The 27,777-nt window shown below is 43.8% G+C and overlaps 1 long non-coding RNA gene across 1 annotated transcript; it reads right to left on the reverse strand.

The window, feature by feature from the left end:
* Positions 1-7,971: 7,971 nt before the first annotated feature.
* On the reverse strand, positions 7,972-16,392 carry LOC149271102 (uncharacterized). Its single transcript, XR_016279781.1, has 3 exons — positions 16,172-16,392; positions 12,603-14,813; positions 7,972-9,870 (listed from the first exon to the last, which is right to left on the reverse strand). It is a non-coding gene; the product is annotated as an uncharacterized LOC149271102 (long non-coding RNA).
* Positions 16,393-27,777: the final 11,385 nt, after the last annotated feature.

Consider the following 27,777-nt stretch of genomic DNA (forward strand, 5'->3'; position numbering starts at 1 on the left):
ACACTTGCCCATAGCGATGCATTGCGAATTGCTTGCCCAAAGGGATGCATAGCAATAGCTCCAAGCATTATTTGATCATTAACAACTATTTCTCCATGCTGAGAAGTGTAATATGAGAAAAAGCTCTTCTGCCACAAACAACTACAATGCCCATATATCTGAGGAAGGCATGTTAAGTATACAGAAACTCATGTTGCCAACTCCTTTCTAGCACTGAGTATCAAAGGTACTACAACATCTCTCTACAAGTGTTAGTATTGTTGTTTATATTGTAATACAAATAATAACCCACTTTGACACCTCTTTCGCTGCCCTGGCTCAATGCTACAAGATCCTAGCAATTCTACTTTTTAGACATTTAATCTTATCTACCAGAAAAAACTGTTCCAACAAAACACTACAATTCCCAGAATTTCATAGCACTGACCCACGACAGCTAAATCACTCTCAAACCTGTTACTTTCCCCATTGTGGACACTGCCAAAATGCATAAGAATAATACTAATAATAATAACAACAACAACAACAACAACAGGTATCACGGCTCTGCCTTTATTGGATCAAGGCTGACAACGACAAATGAAATAAGAATAAAAACACCGCACAATAAACCACAACTAAAACCATAACAAACCAGATCAAATCCTCTCTCCCTCCCACCCGAACATGGCATTGAAACAACAATTCTCAACAATACGTGCCAAAATAAATACCATGATTTGCACCTTAGGCATCCACAATAAAGAAAACATGACGCACTTTCACCCCGCTTCACCTACCCTGTCTCCCTGCCATGGAACTCTGGGATTTCTAGTTTACTCACATTACAGTTCCCCTTCTTTTCCACAGACACTGCTCAGCTGCCTCACAAACCTACAAATCCCAGCACATTCTACCATGCCATTTGCTCCCTCCCTCCTTACACAACTCCCCTTTCCTCTCACCCTCAGGACCCCCCCTAAAAAAACTACACACACACACACACATGTATGCATGCAGCCTTCCCCTACCTCAGCACAAGCCTCTCTCTCAGGAACTCCTTAAGGGCTCTCTCTAAATGGCTCCTTGGAAATCTTAGCCAGAGACACACAACTGTGATGCCTCACAAAACTACAAACCCACAACATGGACTTATTCTCACAAATACCATAATTTTTACTTTGACTCCAACTTTACGGACAAAAACAAGACTAAAATGTATGCTACAATATCACTAGTGATATTATCAATAATACGTCAAATAACTATGGTCCACCTTTCGAGGGTACATCATGCATGGTATATTTTTTGGTTTTAAACATTAAACGCTTTCATTTTTGAACACTTTACATTAGTACCCCTTTTTTCTATTGGATTATTAATTGTGATCAGTTCATATTTCGGAAATATATATGCACACACACACATGCCATTATATGTACAAACATATAATTTTATATCTTTATCTGTACACACACATTACACAATTACTATATATGTGTGTATACATATATATACACACAATTATGTATACAAACTTATAATTTTATATATGTGTGTGAGTGTCTAAATATATATATATAAAATCACATACATGTATACATAACGATACGACTAATATTTTCTATCTGTGTGTGTGCATATATGTATATATATATCCATGTATGTTTGCTTCCAATATATTGAATTGTATATATATATATATATACATACACACACACACACCTCCCTCTACAATATTATATATATCTGTCTCTATACATACATAGTCTATGTATTTGTAATTAGACACACACACACACATATATAACATTATAACTTTCTATATCTCTGTGTCTCGATATATAAATTGTACATATGCATACATGACCATCTCTGTAAATATTATGTGCAAGTGTACACACATGTATATACTTAATTATCTATATTTCTCTGTGTGTGTGTGTATATATATCTATATATATATCTCTCTCTCTCTCTATCTATATATATGTAGGTATATGTATGTTACATTCTATATATGTATAAGGAACCATGAGTGTAATCTTATCTCTGTCTATATATATATAGATATGCATATATTTACACACACGTGTATGTATATATATATATATATATATATATATATCACTCACATGCATATGGAAACTTATCCCTTGCAATATAAGATTTTATGACTGCATGGGTGTGTGTGTGTATATATATATATATATGTATGTATGTGTGTGTGTGTGTGTGTGTGTATATATATATATATAGATATATATATATATAAACGAGTATATATATATTTCTATATAAGTGTTTAAGTAACTTCCTTTGAGTCCAATTCTTGGGAGGAAACCAATATATACATATAAACAATAATACTAACATTCTTAATAACACATCAAATAACACTATGGTCCACATTGAGATTATGGAGTAATTTATAGTATGCATGAACCATCTTCTATATTTCTTTAAAGCATTAAATAATTTAATGTTTGGCCACGTTAGATTACTACCTGCTTTTCTCCGTTAGATTACTATTTTCGTCTATTTAGTTCATAATAAATGAATGTTAAATAACATTTAGAAACACATCAAATTAGAACACAACAAAATAAAAAAAGCAGACAATAAAAACAAAATGAAAGCTGACATAGAAATAAAAATCATGTTAATTAAAAAATACTGTGGATTGAAAGTGACAAAGCATGAAATTTAAATTTTCATTTCTTACAATGAATGTTTTAATATTTCATATTGAATTCTATTATATTAAAATTTAAAATTCAATACTTATATTTAATATTTTAATTTGGCTTCAAAATGAAACTTTTACAGCATTTCTGTGCTTGTTTCTCCTATTTACATTTTCCTGTCTTTGCCACTTTCAATTAAACATCAATCCCTCTGAAACAGCCACCTTTTAATTTGCAAAAAAACAAGATCTACTAGAATACATTTTCAAGGAATAAAGAAACTAAAATGAACTCAGACATGAAACAAAAAAGAAATAACAAATAGCAAAGAATGAAAGCCTAAGCCTTAAATTAAAAATGCTGAGGATGAAAAGTCTTTCCAAATGAAAATAATACAGTAAAAAACAAATGAAATAAGTTACTTTTAAAGAGGAGAATGAAACGCCGGACCGTCGACATCAAGAGAACAAACGCCACGCGGCCGCCATTTTATCTCTCCTTCTCCGGCTCCCTGGAAAATGGCGCCCTTTTATCTCCCTTCGGGGAGCCACGCCTCAGAGTGGACACAGGAGAAAGGAATAAAGAAACTAAAATGAACTCAGAGACATGAAACAAAAAAGAAATAACAAATAGCAAAGAATGAAAGCCTAAGCCTTAAACTAAAAATGCTGAGGATGAAACTTCTTTGCAAATGAAAATAATAGAGTAAAAAACAAATGAAATAAGTTACTTTTGAAGAGGAGAATGAAACGCCGGACCGTCGACATCAGGAGAACAAACGCCATGCGGCCGCCATTTTATCTCTCCTTCTCCGGTTCCCTGGAAAATGGCGCCCTTTTATCTCCCTTCGGGGTGCCATGCCTCACAGTGGACACAGGAGGGCGCGCGGGAGCTCCATGGCCTTTAATCCCATTTGCTGTCGAGGGAGACCGAGGGCCGCGGCGCAGCGCCCTTCCTTCCCGCCTTAATCTTTCCCGCCCTCCATTTAAAAAGGCAGCATTTATTTCCCTTCAGTACATCATGCCTCAGTGCAGACACAGGAGGGCGCACGACAGCAAGAAACGAGAAACTGTCTACCAGTGACGTCACAAGCATCAGAGACCACAAAAAGACCTAGACGACGGCACCGCCCCTTTCACCAGCGGTGGCGCACCAAGCTAAAGAACCGTCGTCTGGAGCCTAAACTCACCAGTTTGATTCCGGCTTATCCTTTCCTAAAAGCCATCTTAGAAAAGAGTAATTTTCATTACTTACAAATACTTTTACTATTTTATTTTTTTAATTATGATATTTTAATTTCATGTTTTTATATTTATTATATTTTTTTGATTTTTAAATGATTTTATTTTTTAAAAAAACTAAAACTACATTTCAAATGACTTAAAATAGAATTTGATAAAAAATACAATTAAACTACAATTCAACTAATAACTCAGTAAAACCAAACGAACTCAAAATAAAACCTCAGCAATAGCAATGTTGTTTTCAATTTTAAAAATCATTTTAATTGACTTGTTCTTTGTAATTGCATTTGATGTTATACATTAAGTTAAACAATACATAAATAAAATTAAAAAATAAAACTGAAAAGGAATTAGATAAAAATAATCTTAACAAATTACATCTTAACTAAAATGAAATAAAACATAAAATAAAACACTTCTTTTGCAATTAATGTTTATAATCATTTCTTGCATTTTGACTTTAAATCATTTCTCTGTATTCCAGTCTTATATTACATTTCTTAGCTTATTATCTTAATAAATATTTCATTATATTCTGACTATATTTTAATTTTTTAACAATTAATATATTTTATTTACTTGTGTTATTACGGTCTATTTTCTTTTTATGTCTTCTTTGTCCAGTTTGTTAAATGCCATTTAAAAAATGAGGAGAAAAGAAATATAACTGAATTCAGACATAAAATACAAACCCTGACACCTAACCTTCAATAATTTAATTTAAATTTTTTATTATCTGTCTTTCGATATTAAATTTCAATTTATTCTGTGTCTAAATAATTTTACTTACATTGTTCTGTATTTTTAACATTTTATTTCTCTTCTATTTTACTGAATTTGGCCCTTGAGAAAAGCATACTGACATAATATATACGGTGTCATGCCTCAGTACAGACACAGGAGGGCGCCCAACAACAACAAACGAGGCGCCATCTCGCAGTGACGTCACAAACACCGGAGGACACAAGAACACATACAGAAAAGCCTCGCCCCCCACTAACAGCTGTGGCGCACTAAGCTAAATAGCCGGCGTCCAGACCCTTAGAGAGCCAGTTCGAGCCCACCTTAGGCTTTTCCAAAATGTCTCTTTACAACAAAGGAAGCTTCAAGATTTAAAAATACTTACATTTTATTTCCTTCATTATTTTACTTTAATTCATTTTTTTTACATTTCTTACGTTTTTAATTTTTACTTGATTGAACTTTTTACATTTTGTTTTCTTGTCCATTTTAACTTTTTTATGTTGAGAGCTAATGTTTACTTCAATTTGCTGTTATATTTTATTTAACTACAATACAAGAAATATGTATACATGCACACATACACATTGTACATGGTTTTGTATATACACACACACACACACACACATATAATTTTATATACAGTTATAAATGTATATCTAATACATGTATGATTATAGATGTATATGTGTGTCTCCATATATATAATTATATATATAGATTTATAACTTTAAATAGACAATTATGTATCTCTGTATTACTAAGTTGCTTTAGCTTCCAGTCTTGAAAGGAAACTAGGATATAAATCTTTAATAATAATAATAATAACAATAAATGAAATAACTTTATGGTCCAGCTTTGAATCACAGCATAAATTATACAATGCATGATTCATCCTATGTTTGTCTGTTAAGAATTGAATTATTTAATTTTTGCCCATGGTAATTACTAGCATTTTTGGGATCCAGTAGATTAGTAATTTTGGTCTGTTTAGATTACAACAAATAAAAAAACAAACTGAAATAACACATGAAATACAAAAAGAAATACACGGGGTATCTGTGAACCAAACCCCAGCGTATAACAAGGGTCCACTGTATATCATTTAACTATTTCTTTTCATTTATATATACCTATAATTAATCTTACATCGTTGAATCTTGTTTTAAGGGAGGTATGAGGTATACATGGATGTATTTTAACCTGCTCTACGCTGCTTTAATTGCCTGGCAAAAAGCGGGATAGAAATAAAAAAGAAAAATTCTTTTATTTTTATATTTTAGATTCTGATTTTTTTTTATATTTTTCATTCAGTTATTTTTTTCAAAAAAAATTATTTTTATTTGAAATGTTAAAATTTTGATTTTCGGTATTATTTTTAATTAAATTTACTTTCATACTTTGATTCACTAAAATAATAATATGAATGATAATAAGTACTGCTCCTGGAGGCTATCGAGTACAAAATCTGCCCAGAAATGACATAAAAATAAAATTAAAAATCAACAATTGAACTAAAATAAAATAAAACATAAAATAAAATACATCTTTTCGGATTTTAGTATTTATATCATTTCTACTTTAAATCATTTTTCTTTATTCTAGTGTTAGACTACATTCCGTAATCTATTATATGAACAAATATTTGATTGTATTATGATTTTATTTCACTTTTTTGAAATTACTTTATTTGGTTTAGGTGTCTTTATGTTGTTTGATTTTCTTTTTATGTCTCCTTTTCCCATTTGTTTAAATAATGATCCTTCTCAGATGAACAGGCTTTAAAGTGTGATTAAAAAATAAGTTTAAAAGAAATAAAAATGAAACAAGACATACCATAAAAACCGTAATCCTGACCCTGACACCCTTTCTGACCCCTGACCCCAAATCATTTTATTTTACACTTTCTATTATTTAAATTGATATTATATTTCCATTTCTTGTACATTTGAATAACTTTACTTTCGTGGTTTTGTATGTGCATACTTTTATTTGTCTTCTTTTTTTACTATACTCCCCCCTTTTAAAAAATATTTTAATTTTTATATTTTTTATTTTATATTATAAATCAGGCTTGACATTTTAATTATACGATACCATGAAATAGAAATGGAAAATGTTTAAAAACAAATAAGAATAAAATAAGACAACAGTTTTATTTACATCTATAATCTATGATATACAAATGAAGTCACTTCGCTTTAACAAATGAAAGACTGGACGCCTCTCCACCCTTCTTTCCTCTCGCCTGGCCTTACAAAGGCGAGGTGTGATTTCTCTTTAGCTTGCAATGCCTCAGTGGAGACACAAGAGGGCGACAGGAAGCCCTTCATTCCAATGACGGCAAGGCCATTCTGAGAGGCCCGGCCCTCCGAGCGCGGATGGCTAGAGCGTCGCCACGGACATGGTCTACCACCCCCATCTTACAGGGCCGGCCCTCTAATACTTGTTCCTAGAACGTCTCCACGGCGACGCTCTAGCCTTCCCCCACTCTGTGGCAAGCCCTCTAAGATGGGGTTCCTAGACCGCCTCCGTGTCGACGCTCTAGCCATATGCGCTCGGAGGGCCGGCCCTCTAAGAGATGTTTACCAGACTGTCTCCGTGGCGACGCTCTAGCCTTTTCGCACGCCCTGACAGACCCTGCGAGATGTCCACTCCTAGAGCGGCTCAGAATAGGGTTTGGGGGGGGCTCTGCGGGGGCGGGGCAGCCCTTTCAGACCGGCGCCGCAGACGTCGGAATGAAACGCCATCGCAGAGCCTATTAACTCCCCGGCGCCCTCCTGTGTCTCCGCTGAGGCATAGCAACACCAAGTTAAAATAAATTCATTCTCCACAATAAAAAGTATGAAATATACCTTAAATTTCAATTAAATATAAAATATAAATTACAATAAAGAATAAAATATTGATAAAATGTTATTTGCTTACGGGATTATTATGCTATTTACTTAGTGGGGGCAAACTTTATTTTATTTGTGGAATCCACCAACAAAGTGAATAATAAATGGAATAAACCTTCGCCCAGCAACTAAATAATAAAATGAACATTGCAAGCACCAACACAGTAAATACCAAAAGGAATATTACATCTACTTAAGAAATAAAGAAAATAGATGTTACACCCACCAACTAAGGAAATAATGATAAGAATCAGAATAAGAATCATTTCATTCAATGATAAATGAAATAAACATTTGTCTATTTGTTGCCTGCCCCAACAAACTAAATCATACATTACAATGAACATTTCACCTTTAATGACTTCCCTAGAGCAGCCTAGAATTGGAGGGACCCCGGAAATCCCATTGAGTCCAAAGCCTTTCGGCCATCGCCTCCAGATCAATGAAAGACACAGAACGACAAGAAAAACAAAGCAATTCATTTCACATCCAGTGTGCTTTATTTCTTCCAAAGGTGTGGCGGTAAGTAACCATCATGTATGGAGATATACACACACATAAAGTACAAAACTGGTCCAGAGGACTCCTAGGATCGTACACAGTAAACATCCCATACATTGACATTTCAAGACAGAAGGGAAGGAGACCCTCTTCTCCCAGGCAGCCATACAAAATGAAGGCACTCCATTAAAGACAGTCACTATCTCATGTCCCTTTTAAAAAGTGTACAATAGATGCTACATGTTCTCTTTTAATTGTTAGTTCAGGCTGTTTTTCCACAGGAACCTAAGTTCAAAACACATTTGCTAATAGGGATACATTGGGGAACACATGCCAATAGGGAATCATAGGGAAACACCTGCCCATAGGGAAACACAGGGGAACATTTGCCCATAAAGAAACATTGGGGAACACCTGCCCATAGGGAAAGATAGGGGAACACCGGCCCATAAGGAAACATTGGGGAACGCCTGCCCATAGGGAAACATTGGGGAACATTTGCGCATAAGGAAACATTGGGGAACACCTGCCCAAAGGGAAAGATTGGGGAAAGCCTGCCCATAAGGAAACATTGGGGAATGCCTGCCCATAAGCAAACATTGGACAACAATTGCCCATAGGGAAACATTGTGGAGGGCTTGACCATAGGGAAGCACACTGAAAGCTCTCAGCATTAGTTTGTTCCTTGACAAATATTGAAGTATTATTCTTTTAGCATCCTTGCCCTTCAGCCAAAAAAGTCCTAAAGTTGGGGTTCCCTGCCCTATGGCTTACAATCTATTGGGGGGGGGGGGGCCATGTCCAGCGGAGACCGTCTCTTCCTTCCTTCCTCCGTAGTGGATGGAGCCGGGGCCGCCTCTTCCTCCCTCCCTCTGGGCTGGACACTCCCTTCCTCGCCTGCTGCTGCTGCTGCGTCTCGGCCTGGATGCGCCTGACTCTCCCTCTGGACCTCCGAAGGGGCAGCCTTGGCACCTGGGACCTCGGTGGCGTTGGAAGAAAGAGAGGAATCAGAGGCGGCACAAGTGGCCCACCTCCAAACCCAGGGTCCAGGGTCCCAGGAGTGTACGTGGGGCAGGCAGTGCTGGCTTTTGGGGGGGCTGCCGCTCTCCTCCTGGGCCTCAGCCGCCGTTCGGGGCTCTCTTTGGGAAAGAAAGGAGAGGGCAGGGAGGTCCAGAGGGGTCCCAGGGGCAGGGGCAGGGGACAAGTGCTGGTGCTCCCTCATTTCAACCAAAACCCTGACAAAAACTACCATCAAAGACCACTGAGAAGAAGAAACCACACAAGATCGCTTTTTAGCCGCGGCGCTAAAGTGCCACGCTAAAAGGCCAACCCAACGACCGCTACGCAACAAGACTTCCCTAAACCACACTTCGAAAACCTTGCTATGCAACAACTTCATCTGCTCAGAGAGAGACAAAAGACAGGATGCAGCGTTTGTGTTAATGGTGGGGTTCCTTTTAGTGTTTGTGTTAGTGTTAGTAGGGATGAGTGTTAGTATCTGAGCAGCAGACCAAATGAGACCAGCACCACCACTTGTCCCCTGCCCTTCCCAGCTGGGCCCCAAAAGGAAAGCCTAAACGATGGCTGGGAAGTGAGGCCCTCGAACAGCAGCCAGGGGCACCAGGAGGCAGCCGGGCGGTGGCTCCGGAGTAGAGGGGCCACCAAATTCAGCCAGCAAGGCCTCTGACGAAAAAAACCTACCTGGAAGACGTCCTCGAAATCAGCGAGGCCCTACCTGCTTAAAGTCTGGCCTGAACCCAGATCCCTACCGGAAAGGTAAGCACCTTCAGAGGGATCCTCTGCAACTGGGAAACCTGACTAAAAACAAAAATGGACAACGAACGGTCAGTGAACCAAAGCAAAGCTCCTCTGAACAAATCCTGCCAAGAAAACCCAAGTCCTTTCTGACTTACGGAGGGCCCAAGGCAAACCTATCGGCGGGTTTCCTAAGCCGCTTTCTTCAGAGGGAGGGTTGCCATTGCGATCCTCTGAGGCTGAGACAGTGTCGCCTGCCCAGGATCAGCCCACAGCTTACATGGCTGAGCCGGCATTTGAACCCTGGTCTCCATAGCCATACTCCAGCGTCCAAACCACAACTCCACACTGGCTTTTTAAGGTGAACTGCCATAAATCGAATAAGAGATACTCCAGCTATTCTGCTGCTCTGGACAATCATAACACCAGGCTCTCCCCAAACTATACATCCCAGCTTTCCACAGAAGGAACCATGGCAGTGAAAGTGGAATCAATACGCTGACATATGTCTGTGCGGGTGCGCGCACACACATGCAGATGCGCTAGGCTTAGGGGCAAAAGACCCCCGTGAATATGGAAAACCCGCAAACAATAAAAACGCCATGTTTTTACCTGAGACGACGCCTCTCTAGAAATCTCTAGGTCTTCCGGTGCAAATCTACGCTCACCGTCCAACAGACACTGACCACAGAACTGCACAGAAAGACTTACAAAGGCCTACTAGAGTGTTCTATTAATCTCTAGCTCCTCCAGTGCAACTCTATGGTCAACGTCCGACAGACATGGACCATACAACTGCACTAGAGGAGCTACAAAGGCCTAGTAGAGTGTCCTCTCTGGGAATCTCAAGCCCATCCAGGGCAACTCTGTGGCCAACGTCCGACAGACACTGACCATACAACTGCGCTGGAGGAGCTACAAAGGACTAGTAGAGTGTTCTCTCTAGGAACCTATAGGTCCTCCGTGGCAACTCTGAGGTCAACGTCCGACAAACACTGACCATAGAACTGCGCTGGAGGAGCTACAAAGGCCTAGTACAGTCTTCTCTCTATGAACCTATAGGTTCCCCGTGGCAGCTCTGTGGCCAACGTCCGACAGACACTAACCATAGAACTGCGCTGGAGGAGCTACAAAGGCCTAGTACACTCTCCTCTCTAGGAATCTCTAGCCCCTCCAGGGCAACTCTGGGGTCAACGTCCGACACACACTGACCATAGAACTGCGCTGGAGGAGCTACAAAGGCCTAGTACACTCTCCTCTCTAGGAATCTCTAGCCCCTCCAGGGCAACTCTGCGGTCAACGTCTGACAGACACTGACCATAGAACTGCGCTGGAGGAGCTACAAAGGCCTAGTACACTGTCCTTTCTAAGAATCTCTATCCCTCCGGGGCAACTCTGTGGCCAACGTCCGACAGACACTGACCACAGAACTGCGCTGGAGGAGCTACAAAGGCCTAGTAGAGTGTCCTCTCTATTAACCTATAGGTTCCCCGTGGCAACTCTGTGGCCAACGTCCAACAGACACTGACCATAGAACTGCGCTGGATGAGCTACAAAGGCCTAGTACACTCTCCTCTCTAGGAATCTCTATCCCCTCCAGGGCAACTCTGGGGTCAACGTCCGACAGACACTGACCATAGAACTGCGCTGGAGGAGCTACAAAGGCCTAGTACACTCTCCTCTCTAGGAATCTCTAGCCCCTCCAGGGCAACTCTGCGGTCAACGTCCGACAGACACTGACCATAGAACTGCGCTGGAGGAGCTATAAAGGCCTAGTACACTGTCCTTTGTAGGAATCTCTATCCCTCCAGAGCAACTCTGTGGCCAACGTCCGACAGACACTGACCACAGAACTGCGCTGCAGGAGCTACAAAGGCCTAGTAGAGTGTCCTCTCTATGAACCTATAGCTTCCCCGTGGCAACTCTGCGGCCAACGTCCGACAGACACTGACCATAGAACCACGCTGGAGGAGCTACAAAGGCCTAGTAGAGTGTTCTCTCTACGAACCTATACGTTCTCCGTGGCAACTTTGGGGTCAACGTCCAACAGACACTGACCATAGAACTGCGCTGGAGGAGATACAAAGGACTAGTAGACTGTTCTCTCTAGGAACCTATAGGTTCCCCGTGGCAGCTCTGTGGCCAACGTCCAACAGACACTGACCATAGAACTGCGCTGGAGGAGCTACAAAGGCCTAGTACACTCTCCTCTCTAGGAATCTCAAGCCCCTCCAGGTCAACTCTGGGATCAACGTCCGACACACACTGACCATAGAACTGCGCTGGAGGAGCTACAAAGGCCTAATAGAGTGTCCTCTCTAGGAATCTGTAGCCCCTCCAGGGCAACTCTGCGGTCAACGTCCGACAGACACTGACCATAGAACTGCGCTGGAGGAGCTACAAAGGCCTAATAGTGTCCTCTCTAGGAATCTGTAGCCTCTCCGGGGCAACTCTGCGGTCAACGTCCGACAGACACTGACCATAGAACTGCGCTGGAGGAGCTACAAAGGCCTAATAGAGTGTTCTCTCTAGAAACCTATAGGTTCTCCATGGCATCTCTGGGGTCAACGTCCAACAGACACCGACCATAGAACTGCGCTGGAGGAGCTACAAAGGCCTAGTAGAGTGTCCTCTCTAGAAATCTCTAGGTCCTGCAGTGCGACTCTAGGTAAAGTTGACCACACAGTGGCACTGGAGGAAAGCAGATATCCCTAGAGAACACATTAATCAAACTTATAAATGATCAAAGCTGCAAGTATGGACGGATGACTGTACACACACACACACGTACTTACAATTGAGTAAAGGATCGAGTCCAGTGGAGACTGTCTCTTCCATCATCCATGGCTGGTGCTGATTGGTCGGGGTCGTCGTCCTCCTCGGCCGGACCCTTCCTTTCCTTCTTCTCCGCCTGGATGGCGTGCGGCTCTCTCTCGAGGCATAGGGACAAAGAGATGGGGGGGGAAAAAAGGTTCAGCGTACAGCTGTGGGGTGACAAAGGGGTGCCCTGGCTGTTCTCCTTAGCCCCTAGCCTTAACATCTTGCTCAGTGGGTTCCTCCCGTTTCTGCCAAGGCCCCTTGGGTGCCACTCTCACGGCCTCAGACATTACCCTGTCCTTACCTGCCTCCTCCTCCCATTAACTTTGGCCTGCTCTAGAGAAGAACGCATTGCATTTAGCTCAGCCTCTATAAGCCAGCCCCCCCCCCCCAGCTAAACCATCGCCCTCCCGACTGGCTTTTAAAATGTGGGAGGGCCATCCTCCTTCCGGGACGGCAGAGAAAGAACCCAGGCGGTGTTAAGCACCACGTTCAGAGAAGCCCGGTTCGGACTACTTCACAGAAACCCTTTCCTCACTGACCTCCTAACCTTCACCCCCAGCCAGTGCTCTTGGCCTAATTCTAACTACGATGGGACCCTGTCTACACTATGCAACGCACCAGGAAACCCGGAATCCCTCCCCGTATTTCTGCCCATGGATCCCGATTAGAGAACGCACCCCAATCCAGCTGTTTCCCTTTCCCATCTCCGTTCTTCCCACTGTCTCTCTTCCAAAAGGTCCAGTTGCAGCTTAGAGAACGAATGGCCAGGGAGGGCAAAAAGCTCCGCTACCAGTTTGGGGGCGCTGGGGTCGGAGGGGAGCCCCAGAGGAAATCCCCCCCAACCCCTCCTGCTGCCATGCAGGTCCAGTCAGCAAAGGTGCTCCTGGAAGGCTGGATTTTGAAGGGACTTCCTTCAAAGGAGGAGTCTGCAGTCCGGCTTCTGCCTCTTTCTCCTTCTGCCCAGAGAAAGGTTTGCCCGATGCGGACCACAGAGAGCCATTCCTGGCGGAGGATGCCAAGAGCCACGCTGGAGGGGAGCGAGGAGAGGCGCCCCTGCCGTCGCGGGGAACGCCACGGAGGCCGGACGTCTTGGTCGCCAGAGGGGCCTGCCAGGGCTTGCGGGATTAGAAGGGAGAGGGGTCTGGGAGGACCTTGGAGGCTGACTGCAAGAGGCATCTTCCAGTTAATCCCAAAGGTGCCATCCTGGTTTCAGGGGGCTTGTCAGGTTTAAGCAGGGAACCTATTTATCGGGGTGGGTTTTTTTAAAACAAACAAATTAAATACAAATAAATAATAAAATAATAAACTAAAATAAAAAAATACACGGTGGCCCTGAAAACTATTTAATTCTGTCGTTTGGTCTGGAGATTTTACTTTATTTTAGGGTTTTTAACATAAAAGTCTGGGAGCAAGATGGCGGGTCCCCACGGCGTCCCCCACGGCGCCAGGGGCGCGTCCCCTCGCTCTCCCTCCGGTGGGGCCCGAAGCATGCTCTGCCAGGGATGCCGCTCTGCCTTGGGCAAACGGTCAGAAAGGCTCTGCCCAGAAGGCCAAAGGGAATGAAGCCGCTGCAGCGCCCCAAAACGGAGGCGGAGAGTTTCGCCCCCCGGGTAGATTAGCCCTCCAAGCTGCAAGGGGACATTTCGGAAGAGAAACAACGGGACGGCCGATTGGACAAAGAAACGGCTGAATTGAGCCACGCCCTCAGAATCTAAATCCAGGGACAGACCTATGGTCAGAGACGACGGTTTCTCGGGGCGCCGCGTCTGCTCACAAAGGTCCCATGGCAGTTAGAAGTCAGGGTTTCTAGGCCATTGCTCTTCCCCTGCTCCGTGCCAACGAAACGCTACCTGAACTGTGGCGGACACCTTCCTTGGCAGCGGCTGATCCAGAGTCTGTCCGACGGTTCGAGGCATTTTACAACGCATTTAATCGATGCTGGACCTATGGAAGGGAGTTGCTCTGTGTCTCTCTGTCTGTGAAGCATTCTCCTTCATCCTACAAGGTCTTGTCTTCACCGAGTTGACTGCAGCTTCCATCCTCAGCTGGGCACTGTTTTCAGGGGTTCTGCTTTCTTCTCTCTTGCTTTCCTCGCTCTTCCTTTCTTCCTTCCTTCTCTGTTCTTTTCTTCCCTCTGCCTTTCCTTTTTTCCTCAAAGACTTTCAGGTTTCGTTCTGCCTCAAGCCCTGTGATGGGAGAAAAGCAGAGCATAAAATCAATGGACGCAAACAGAATGACAAAGCCTTCCTTCCTTCCTTCCTTCCTTCCTTCCTTCCTTCCGTTTGCCTGCCTCACAAATCTATAGGCATACTTCTTAGATACACTATCTAAATAAACAAGACGTATTCTTCACCAAATAAACAAAATAAAGCTGTGTTTCTGAGGCTGAGAGAGTGTGACTAGCCAAAGGTCGCCCATTCGGTTCCAGAGCCCTCCCAAGAAAGACACACAAAAACCCCAAGAGTCTCTCAGTTTGAGTGACGCCTTGAACTGTAGATCTGAAACAGACACAGAAAGATGAAATATGAATTTTGTAAGCCGCAATATGAAATAAAAACATAGAAAATAAGTAAAATTACTGTTCATTATATTTTAATTATTATATATATATATATATATATATATAAAACATTAAAATAATTAAAATGTAATAGTGAAATATTGTATTATAAAAATTATAATGAAATAAAAAATATAAATAAAAATATACAATATATGTATGATTAAAAGAATTACAATATAATAATAAAATATTTTACAATTATAATAAAATAAAAGAAATAAAAATAAAAATACACAGATATACAATAAATATAATGAAACATCAAAATAAAATAAAATTAGAATAAAACCAAAAAATATCAAAACAAATAAAAATATACAATATATACAGTATATACAGATACATATATGTATCTCAAAATAGAAGAGAATAAAATAAAAAATGCTATATATATATATATATATATATGGGAAATATAATAAAAGTTTATGGATAAAATATTTTAAAATATAATACCATTATAATAAAATAAAACACATATATAAATCAAATGTAATAACATTATAATAAAAGAAATGCATAAAATATACAATATATAATTATAAAATAAAATATATCAAAATATTACAAAATATAGTAAAAAATAATAAATGAAAATAAAGTATATAATAAGACTTTAAAAATATAATAAACTTATAATACAATAAATAGAAGTATCCATACATGTGGATATAATAAAAATATAATAATAAAGTCTTATAAAATAAAATAAAAATATTATAAAATAAAATAAGCATATAATAAAAATAAAAACATACCATAGTAGACACACATAGAATTAAAATATGCTTTAAAATATTATAAGGCATAATTAAATAAAAGGAACTTACAATAGAAATAAATATAAATGTACAATACATATCATATGTACAATAAACATAATAAACATAGATATCTATATATAAGTAAAACTTGACTTTAAACCTGCCCTTCCTTGCCCCTGAGGAGAAACCCCCCCCCCCCGCGTTCCCTTGCCCTCACACTTCCAAAAGCCTCAGTCCGATTCGAAGCGACCCAGAGAACGTTGTGTTCCCTCACACTGTACGGAAAGCCGCCTTGGCCACACTGCCCCGCCCTCTTCTCCGCTCGCGAATCCCATTGGCCCCGGCGGCTGCGCGTCACGCGGTAACAGCCACTCCGGAAGAAGCGCGGGAAAGCACCGCTGCCTTATCTCCAAGGGCCCAGACCGATCTCTGCCTTCCCTGACGACTGCGCCTGCTCTTCCCCCCCCCCCGAAGAAGGAGCAGGCCTTTTCCTTCTTCTGCCCCGCAACAAGCTTCTCATTGGCCGCCCTTCCTACCTGTCGGGAGCTTCTCAAGAGCTCGTCAATAGCGCCTGCCGATTTCCCCTCACGAAATGGCTGCCTTTGGGCTACCTTTTCTCCATTTACTTTATTTTTTTACTGTACTCCCCCCTTTTAAAAACATTTTAATTTTTATATTTTTTTATTTTACATTATATATCAGGCTTTAAATTTTAATTATACGAGAACATGAAATTAAAATGAAAAATGTTTAAAAAGAAATAAGAATAAAATAAGACAACAGTTTTATTTATATCTATAATCTACGATATACAAATGAAGTCAGTTCGCTTTAACAAATGAAAGACTGGACGCCTCTCCAGCCTTCTTTCCTCTCGCCTGGCCTTACAAAGGCGAGGTGTGATTTCCCTTTAGCTTGCAATGCCTCAGTGGAGACACAGGAGGGCGACAGGGAGCCCTTCATTCCAATGACGGCAAGGCCATTCTGAGAGGCCCGGCCCTCCGAGCGCGGATGGCTACAGCGTCGCCACGGACATGGTCTACCACCCCCATCTTACAGGGCCGGCCCTCTAATACTTGTTCCTAGAACGTCTCCACGGCGACGCTCTAGCCTTCCCCCACTCTGTGGCAAGCCCTCTAAGGTGGGGTTCCTAGACCGCCTCCGTGTCGACGCTCTAGCCATATGCGCTCGGAGGGCCGGCCCTCTAAGAGATGTTTACCAGACTGTCTCCGTGGCGACGCTCTAGCCTTTTCGCACGCCCTGACAGACCCTGCGAGATGTCCACTCCTAGAGCGGCTCAGAATAGGGTTGGGGGGGGGGCTCTGCGGGGGCGGGGCCGGGGCAGTCCTTTCAGACCGGCGCCGCAGACGTCGGAATGAAACGCCATCGCAGGCCCTATTAACTCCCCGGCGCCCTCCTGTGTCTCCGCTGAGGCATAGCAACACCAAGTTAAAATAGATTCATTCTCCACAATAAAAAGTATGAAATATACCTTAAATTTCAATTAAATATAAAATATAAATTACAATAAAGAATAAAATATTGATAAAAATGTTATTTGCTTACGGGATTATTATGCTATTTACTTAGTGGGGGCAAACTTTATTTTATTTGTGGAATCCACCAACAAAGTGAATAATAAATGGAATAAACCTTCGCCCAGCAACTAAATAATAAAATGAACATTGCAAGCACCAACACAGTAAATACCAAAAGGAATATTACATCTACTTAAGAAATAAAGAAAATAGATGTTACACCCACCAACTAAGGAAATAATGATAAGAATCAGAATAAGAATCATTTCATTCAATGATAAATGAAATAAACATTTGTCTATTTGTTGCCTGCCCCAACAAACTAAATCATACATTACAATGAACATTTCACCTTTAATGACTTCCCTAGAGCAGCCTAGAATTGGAGGGACCCCGGAAATCCCATTGAGTCCAAAGCCTTTCGGCCATCGCCTCCAGATCAGTGAAAAACACAGAACGACAAGAAAAACAAAGCAATTCATTTCACATCCAGTGTGCTTTATTTCTTCCAAAGGTGTGGCGGTAAGTAACCATCATGTATGGAGATGTACACACACATAAACAACAAAACTGGTCCAGAGGACTCCTAGGATCTTGCACAGTAAACATCCCATACATTGAAATTTCAAGACAGAAGGGAAGGAGACCCTCTTCTCCCAGGCAGCCATAAAAAATGAAGGCACTCCATAAAAGACAGTCACTATCTCATGTCCCTTTTAAAAAGTGTACAATAGATGCTACATGTTCTCTTTTAATTGTTAGTTCAGGCTGTTTTTCCACACGAACCTAAGTTCAAAACACATTTGCTAATAGGGATACATTGGGGAACACATGCCAATAGGGAATCATAGGGAAACACCTGCCCATAGGGAAACACAGGGGAACATTTGCCCATAGTGAAACACAGGGGAACATTGGCCCATAAGGAAACATTGGGTCACACCTGCCTATACGGAAAGATGGGTGTACATTTGCCCATAAGGAAACATTTGGGAACGCCTGCGCATAAAGAAACATGGGGGAATGCCTGCCCAAAGGGAAACATTGGGGAATGCCTGCCCCTAGGGAAAGATAGGGGAACACCTGCCCATAGGGAAAGATAGGGGAACACCTGCCCATAGGGAAAGATAGGGGAACACCTGCTCATAAGGAAAGATTGGTGAACATTTGCTAATAGGGATACATTGGGGAACACATGCCAATAGGGAATCATAGGGAAACACCTGCCCATAGGGAAACACAGGGGAACATTGGCCCATAGGGAAACACAGGGGAACATTTGCCCATAGGGAAACACAGGGGAACATTGGCCCATAAGGAAACATTGGGTCACACCTGCCTATACGGAAAGATGGGTGTACATTTGCCCATAAGGAAACATTTGGGAACGCCTGCGCATAAAGAAACATTGGGGAATGCCTGCCCAAAGGGAAACATTGGGGAATGCCTGCCCCTAGGGAAAGATAGGGGAACACCTGCTCATAAGGAAAGATTGGTGAACATTTGCTAATAGGGATACATTGGGGAACACATGCCAATAGGGAATCATAGGGAAACACCTGCCCATAGGGAAACACAGGGGAACATTGGCCCATAGGGAAACACAGGGGAACATTTGCCCATAGGGAAACACAGGGGAAGATTGGCCCATAAGGAAACATTGGGTCACACCTGCCTATACGGAAAGATGGGTGTACATTTGCCCATAAGGAAACATTTGGGAACGCCTGCGCATAAAGAAACATTGGGGAATGCCTGCCCAAAGGGAAACATTGGGGAATGCCTGCCCCTAGGGAAAGATAGGGGAACACCTGCTCATAAGGAAAGATTGGTGAACATTTCCTAATAGGGATACATTGGGGAACACATGCCAATAGGGAATCATAGGTAAACACCTGCCCATAGGGAAACACAGGGGAACATTGGCCCATAGGGAAACACAGGGGAACATTTGCCCATAGGGAAACACAGGGGAAGATTGGCCCATAAGGAAACATTGGGTCACACCTGCCTATACGGAAAGATGGGTGTACATTTGCCCATAAGGAAACATTTGGGAACGCCTGCGCATAAAGAAACATTGGGGAATGCCTGCCCAAAGGGAAACATTGGGGAATGCCTGCCCCTAGGGAAAGATAGGGGAACACCTGCTCATAAGGAAAGATTGGTGAACATTTGCTAATAGGGATACATTGGGGAACACATGCCAATAGGGAATCATAGGGAAACACCTGCCCATAGGGAAACACAGGGGAACATTGGCCCATAGGGAAACACAGGGGAACATTGGCCCATAAGGAAACATTGGGTCACACCTGCCTATACGGAAAGATGGGTGTACATTTGCCCATAAGGAAACATTTGGGAACGCCTGCGCATAAAGAAACATTGGGGAATGCCTGCCCCTAGGGAAAGATAGGGGAACACCTGCTCATAAGGAAAGATTGGTGAACATTTGCTAATAGGGATACATTGGGGAACACATGCCAATAGGGAATCATAGGGAAACACCTGCCCATAGGGAAGCACAGGGGAACATTGGCCCATAGGGAAACACAGGGGAACATTGGCCCATAAGGAAACATTGGGTCACACCTGCCTATACGGAAAGATGGGTGTACATTTCCCCATAAGGAAACATTTGGGAACGCCTGCGCATAAAGAAACATTGGGGAATGCCTGCCCAAAGGGAAACATTGGGGAATGCCTGCCCAAAGGGAAACATTGGGGAATGCCTGCCCCTAGGGAAAGATAGGGGAACACCTGCTCATAAGGAAAGATTGGTGAACATTTGCTAATAGGGATACTTTGGGGAACACATGCCAATAGGGAATCATAGGAAAACACCTGCCCATAGGGAAACACAGGGGAACATTGGCCCATAGGGAAACACAGGGGAACATTGGCCCATAAGGAAACATTGGGTCACACCTGCCTATACGGAAAGATGGGTGTACATTTGCCCATAAGGAAACATTTGGGAACGCCTGCGCATAAAGAAACATTGGGGAATGCCTGCCCAAAGGGAAACATTGGGGAATGCCTGCCCCTAGGGAAAGATAGGGGAACACCTGCTCATAAGGAAAGATTGGTGAACATTTGCTAATAGGGATACATTGGGGAACACATGCCAATAGGGAATCATAGGGAAACACCTGCCCATAGGGAAACACAGGGGAACATTGGCCCATAGGGAAACACAGGGGAACATTGGCCCATAAGGAAACATTGGGTCACACCTGCCTATACGGAAAGATGGGTGTACATTTCCCCATAAGGAAACATTTGGGAACGCCTGCGCATAAAGAAACATTGGGGAATGCCTGCCCAAAGGGAAACATTGGGGAATGCCTGCCCCTAGGGAAAGATAGGGGAACACCTGCCCATAGGGAAAGATAGGGGAACACCGGCCCATAAGGAAACATTGGGGAACATTTGCCCATAGGGAAAGATGGGGGAACACCGGCCCATAAGGAAACATTGGGGAACATTTGCCCATAGGGAAAGATAGGGGAACACCGGCCCATAAGGAAACATTGGGGAACGCCTGCACATAAGGAAAGATTGGTGAACATTTGCCCATAAGGAAACATTGGGGAACGCCTGTCCATAGGGAAACATTGGGGAACATTTGCCCATAAGCAAACATTGGACAACAATTGCCCATAGGGAAACATTGTGGAGGGCTTGACCATAGGGAAGCACACTGAAAGCTCTCAGCATTAGCTTGTTCCTTGACAAATATTGAAGTATTATTCATTTAGCATCCTTGCCCTTCAGCCAAAAAAGTCCTAAAGTTGGGGTTCCCTGCCCTTTGGCTTACAATCTATTGGGGGTGGGGGGGCCATGTCCAGCGGAGACCGTCTCTTCCTTCCTTCCTCCGTAGGGGATGGAGCCGGGGCCGCCTCTTCCTCCCTCCCTCTGGGCTGGACACTCCCTTCCTCGCCTGCTGCTGCTTCTGGGCCTAGATGCGCCTGACTCTCCCTCTGGACCTCCGAAGGGGCAGCCTTGGCACCTGGGACCTCGGTGGCGTTGGAAGAAAGAGAGGAATCAGAGGCGGCACAAGTGGCCCACCTCCAAACCCAGGGTCCAGGGTCCCAGGAGTGTCCGTGGGGCAGGCAGTGCTGGCTTTTGGGGGGGCTGCCGCTCTCCTCCTGGGCCTCAGCCGCCGTTCGGGGCTCTCTTTGGGAAAGAAAGGATAGGGCAGGGAGGTCCAGAGGGGTCCCAGGGGCAGCTGCAGGGGACAAGTGCCGGTGCTCTCTCATTTCAACCAAAACCCTGACAAAAACTACCATCAAAGACCACTGAGAAGAAGAAACCACACAAGATCGCTTTTTAGCCGCGGCGCTAAAGTGCCACGCTAAAAGGCCAACCCAACGACCGCTACGCAACAAGACTTCCCTAAACCACACTTCGAAAACCTTGCTATGCAACAACTTCATCTGCTCAGAGAGAGACAAAAGACAGGACGCAGCATTTGTGTTAATGGTGGGGTTCCTTTTAGTGTTTGTGTTAGTGTTAGTAGGGATGAGTGTTAGTATCTGAGCAGCAGACCAATTGAGACCAGCACCACCACTTGTCCCCTGCCCTTCCCAGCTGGGACCCAAAAGGAAAGCCTAAAGGATGGCTGGGAAGTCAGGCCCTCGAACGGCAGCCAGGAGGCAGCCGGGCGGTGGCTCCGGAGGAAGAGGGGCCACCAAAGTCAGCCAGCAAGGCCTCTGAGGAAAAAAACCTACCTGGAAGACGTCTTCGAAATCAGCGAGGCCCTACCTGCTTAAAGTCTGCTCTGAACCCAGATCCCTACCGGAAAGGAAGCGCCTTCAGAGGGATCCTCTGCAACTGGGAAACCTGACTAAAAACAAAGATGGACAACGAACGGTCAGTGAACCAAAGCAAAGCTCCTCTGAAGAAATCCTGCCAAGAAAACCCAAGTCCTTTCTGACTTACGGAGGGCCCAAGGCAAACCTATCGGCGGGTTTCCTAAGCCGCTTTCTTCAGAGGGAGGGTTGCCATTGCGATCCTCTGAGGCTGAGACAGTGTCGCCTGCCCAGGATCAGCCCACAGCTTTCATGGCTGAGCCGGCATTTGAACCCTGGTCTCCATAGCCATACTCCAGCGTCCAAACCACAACTCCACACTGGCTTTGTAAGGTGAACTGCCATAAATTGAATAAGAGATACTCCAGCTATCCTGCTCCTCTGGACAATCATAACACCAGGCTCTCCCCAAACTATACATCCCAGCTTTCCACAGAAGGAACCATGGCAGTGAAAGTGGAATCAATAAGCTGACATATGTCTGTGCGTGTGCGCGCACACACATGCACATGCGCTAGGCTTAGGGGCAAAAGACCCCCGTGAATATGGAAAACCCGCAAATAATAAAAACGCCATGTTTTTACCTGAGAAGACGCCTCTCTAGAAATCTCTAGGTCTTCCGGTGCAAATCTGCACGCACCGTCCAACAGACACTGACCATAGAACTGCGCTGGAGGAGCTACAAAGGCCTAGCAGAGTGTCCTCTCTAGGAACCTATAGGTCCTCCAGGGCAACTCTGGGGTCAACGTCCGACAGACACTGACCACAGAACTGCACAGAAGGAGTTACAAAGGCCTACTAGAGTGTTCTATTAATCTCTAGGTCCTCCAGTGCAACTCTATGGTCAACGTCCGACAGACACTGACCATACAACTGCGCTGGAGGAGCTACAAAGGCCTGATAGAGTGTCCTCTCTAGGAATCTGTAGCCCCTCCAGGGCAACTCTGTGGTCAACGTCCGACAGACACTGACCATAGAACTGCGCTGGAGGAGCTACAAAGGCCTAATAGAGTGTCCTCTCTAGGGATCTGTAGCCCCTCCAGGGCAACTCTGTGGCCAACGTCCGACAGACACTGACCACGGAACTACGCTGGAGGAGCTACAAAGGCCTAATAGAGGGTTCTCTCTAGAAACCTATAGGTTCCCCGTGTCAACTCTGCGGTCAACGTCCGACAGACACTGACCATAGAACTGCGCTAGTGGAGCTACAAAGGCCTAGTAGAGCGTTCTCTCTAGGAACCTATACGTTATCCGTGGCAACTCTGGGGTCAACGTCCGACAGACACTGACCATAGAACTGCGCTGGAGGAGCTACAAAGGACTAGTAGAGTGTTCTCTCTAGGAACCTATAGGTCCTCCGTGGCAACTCTGAGGTCAACGTCTGACAAACACTGACCATAGAACTGCGCTGGAGGAGCTACAAAGGCCTAGTACAGTCTCCTCTCTATGAACCTATAGGTTCCCCGTGGCAGCTCTGTGGCCAACGTCCGACAGACACTGACCATAGAACTGCGCTGGAGGAGCTACAAAGGCCTAGTACACTCTCCTCTCTAGGAATCTGTAGCCCCTCCAGGGCAACTCTGGGGTCAACGTCCGACAGACACTGACCATAGAACTGCGCTGGAGGAGCTACAAAGGCCTAGTAGACTATCCTCTCTATGAACCTATAGGTTCTCCGTGGCAACTCTGTGGCCACCGTCCGACAGACACTGACCACAGAACTGCGCTGGAGGAGCTACAAAGGCCTAGTAGAATGCCCTCTCTAGGAATCTGTAGCCCCTCCAGGGCAACTCTGCGGTCAACGTCCGACAGACACTGACCATAGAACTGCGCTGGAGGAGCTACAAAGGCCTAGTACACTCTCCTCTCTAGGAATCTGTAGCCCCTCCAGGGCAACTCTGCGGTCAACGTCCGACAGACACTGACCATAGAACTGCGCTGGAGGAGCTACAAAGGCCTAATAGAGTGTCCTCTCTAGGAATCTGTAGCCCCTCCAGGGCAACTCTGCGGTCAACGTCCGACAGACACTGACCATAGAACTGCGCTGGAGGAGCTACAAAGGCCTAGTAGAGTGTCCTCTCTAGAAATCTCTAGGTCCTGCAGTGCGACTCTAGGTAAAGTTGACCACACAGTGGCACTGGAGGAAAGCAGATATCCCTAGAGAACACATTAATCAAACCTATAAATGATCAAAGCTGCAAGTATGGACGGATGAGTGTACACACACACACACGTACTTACAATTGAGTAAATGATCGAGTCCAGTGGAGACTGTCCCTTCCATCATCCATGGCTGGTGCTGATTGGTCGGGCTCGTCCTCCTCCTCGGCCGGACCCTTCCTTTCCTTCTTCTCCGCCTGGATGGCGTGCGGCTCTCTCACGAGGCATAGGGACAAAGAGAAGTGGAGGAAAAAAAAGGTTCAGCATACAGCTGTGGGGTGACAAAGGGGTGCCCTGGCTGTTCTCCTTAGCCCCTAGCCTTAACATCTTGCTCAGTGGGTTCCTCCCGTTTCTACCAAGGCCCCTTGGGTGCCACTCTCACGGCCTCAGACATTACCCTGTCCTTACCTGCCTCCTCCTCCCATTAACTTTGGCCTGCTCTAGAGAAGAACGCATTGCATTTAGCTCAGCCTCTATAAGCCAGCCCCCCCCCCCCCAGCTAAACCATCGCCCTCCCGACTGGCTTTTAAAATGAGGGAGGGCCATCCTCCTTCCGGAACGGCAGAGAAAGAACCCAGGCGGTGTTTAAGCACCACGTTCAGAGAAGCCCGGTTCGGACTACTTCACAGAAACCCTTTCCTCACTGACCTCCTAACCTTCACCCCCAGCCAGTGCTCTTGGCCTAATTCTAACTACGATGGGACCCTGTCTACACTATGCAACGCACCAGGAAACCCGGAATCCCTCCCCATGTTTCTGCCCATGGATCCCGATTAGAGAACGCACCCCAGTCCAGCTGTTTCCCTTTCCCATCTCCGTTCTTCCCACTGTCTCTCTTCCAAAAGGTCCAGTTGCAGCTTAGAGAACGAATGGCCAGGGAGGGCAAAAGGCTCCGCTACCAGTTTGGGGGCGCTGGGGTCGGAGGGGAGCCCCAGAGGAAATCCTCCCCGACCCCTCCTGCTGCCATGCAGGTCCAGTCAGCAAAGGTGCTCCTGGAAGGCTGGATTTTAAAGGGACTTCCTTCAAAGGAGGAGTCTGCAGTCCGGCTTCTGCCTCTTTCTCCTTCTGCCCAGAGAAAGGTTTGCCCGATGCGGACCACAGAGAGCCATTCCTGGCGGAGGATGCCAAGAGCCACGCTGGAGGGGAGCGAGGAGAGGCGCCCCTGCCGTCGCGGGGAACGCCACGGAGGCCGGACGTCTTGGTCGCCAGAGGGGCCTGCCAGGGCTTGCGGGATTAGAAGGGAGAGGGGTCTGGGAGGACCTTGGAGGCTGACTGCAAGAGGCATCTTCCAGTTAATCCCAAAGGTGCCATCCTGGTTTCAGGGGGCTTGTCAGGTCTAAGCAGGGAAGCTATTTATCGGGGTGGGTTTTTTTAAAACAAACAAATTAAATACAAATAAATAATAAAATAATAAACTAAAATAAAAAAATACACGGTGGCCCTGAAAACTATTTAATTCTGTCGTTTGGTCTGGAGATTTTATTTTATTTTAGGGTTTTTAACATAAAAGTCTGGGAGCAAGATGGCGGGTCCCCACGGCGTCCCCCACGGCGCCAGGGGCGCATCCCCTCGCTCTCCCTCCGGTGGGGCCCGAAGCATGCTCTGCCAGGGATGCCGCTCTGCCTTGGGCAAACGGTCAGAAAGGCTCTGCCCAGAAGGCCAAAGGGAATGAAGCCGCTGCAGCGCCCCAAAACGGAGGCGGAGAGTTTCGCCCCCCCGGGAGATTAGCCCTCCAAGCTGCAAGGGGACGTTTCGGAAGAGAAACAACGGGACGGCCGATTGGACAAAGAAACGGCTGAATTGAGCCACGCCCTCAGAATCTAAATCCAGGGACAGACCTATGGGCAGAGACGACGGTTTCTCGGGGCGCCGCGTCTGCTCACAAAGGTCCCATGGCAGTTAGAAGTCAGGGTTTCTAGGCCATTGCTCTTCCCCTGCTCCGTGCCAACGAAACGCTACCTGAACTGTGGCGGACACCTTCCTTGGCAGCGGCTGATCCAAAGTCTGTCCGACGGTTCGAGGCATTTTACAACGCATTTAATCGATGCTGGACCTATGGAAGGGAGTTGCTCTGTGTCTCTCTGTCTTTCTGTCTGTGAAGCATTCTCCTTCATCCTACAAGGCCTTGTCTTCACCGAGTTGACTGCAGCTTCCATCCTCAGCTGGGCACTGTTTTCAGGGGTTCTGCTTTCTTCTCTCTTGCTTTCCTCGCTCTTCCTTTCTTCCTTCCTTCTCTGTTCTTTTCTTCCCTCTGCCTTTCCTTTTTTCCTCAAAGACTTTCAGGTTTCGTTCTGCCTCAAGCCCTGTGATGGGAGAAAAGCAGAGCATAAAATCAATGGACGCAAACAGAATGACAAAGCCTTCCTTCCTTCCTTCCTTCCTTCCTTCCGTTTGCCTGCCTCACAAATCTATAGGCATACTTCTTAGATATACTATCTAAATAAACAAGACGTATTCTTCACCAAATAAACAAAATAAAGCTGTGTTTCTGAGGCTGAGAGAGTGTGACTAGCCAAAGGTCGCCCATTCGGTTCCAGAGCCCTCCCAAGAAAGACACACAAAAACCCCAAGAGTCTCTCAGTTTGAGTGACGCCTTGAACTGTAGATCTGAAACAGACACAGAAAGATGAAATATGAATTTTGTAAGCCGCAATATGAAATAAAAACATAGAAAATAAGTAAAATTACTGTTCATTATATTTTAATTATATATATATATATATATATATATATATATATAAAACATTAAAATAATTAAAATGTAATAGTGAAATATTGTATTATAAAAATTATAATGAAATAAAAAATATAAATAAAAATATACAATATATGTATGATTAAAAGAATTACAATATAATAATAAAATATTTTACAATTATAATAAAATAAAAGAAATAAAAATAAAAATACACAGATATACAATAAATATAATGAAACATCAAAATAAAATAAAATTAGAATAAAACCAAAAAATATCAAAACAAATAAAAATATACAATATATACAGTATATACAGATACATATATGTATCTCAAAATAGAAGAGAATAAAATAAAAAATGCTATATATATATATATATATATATGGGAAATATAATAAAAGTTTATGGATAAAATATTTTAAAATATAATAACATTATAATAAAATAAAACACATATATAAATCAAATGTAATAACATTATAATAAAAGAAATGCATAAAATATACAATATATAATTATAAAATAAAATATATCAAAATATTACAAAATATAGTAAAAAATAATAAATGAAAATAAAGTATATAATAAGACTTTAAAAATATAATAA

Source organism: Sceloporus occidentalis, unplaced genomic scaffold (genome assembly GCF_023333645.1).
Source record: "Sceloporus occidentalis isolate IW3139 unplaced genomic scaffold, rSceOcc1.0.p SCAF_565, whole genome shotgun sequence".
Classification (NCBI taxonomy): domain Eukaryota; kingdom Metazoa; phylum Chordata; class Lepidosauria; order Squamata; family Phrynosomatidae; genus Sceloporus; species Sceloporus occidentalis.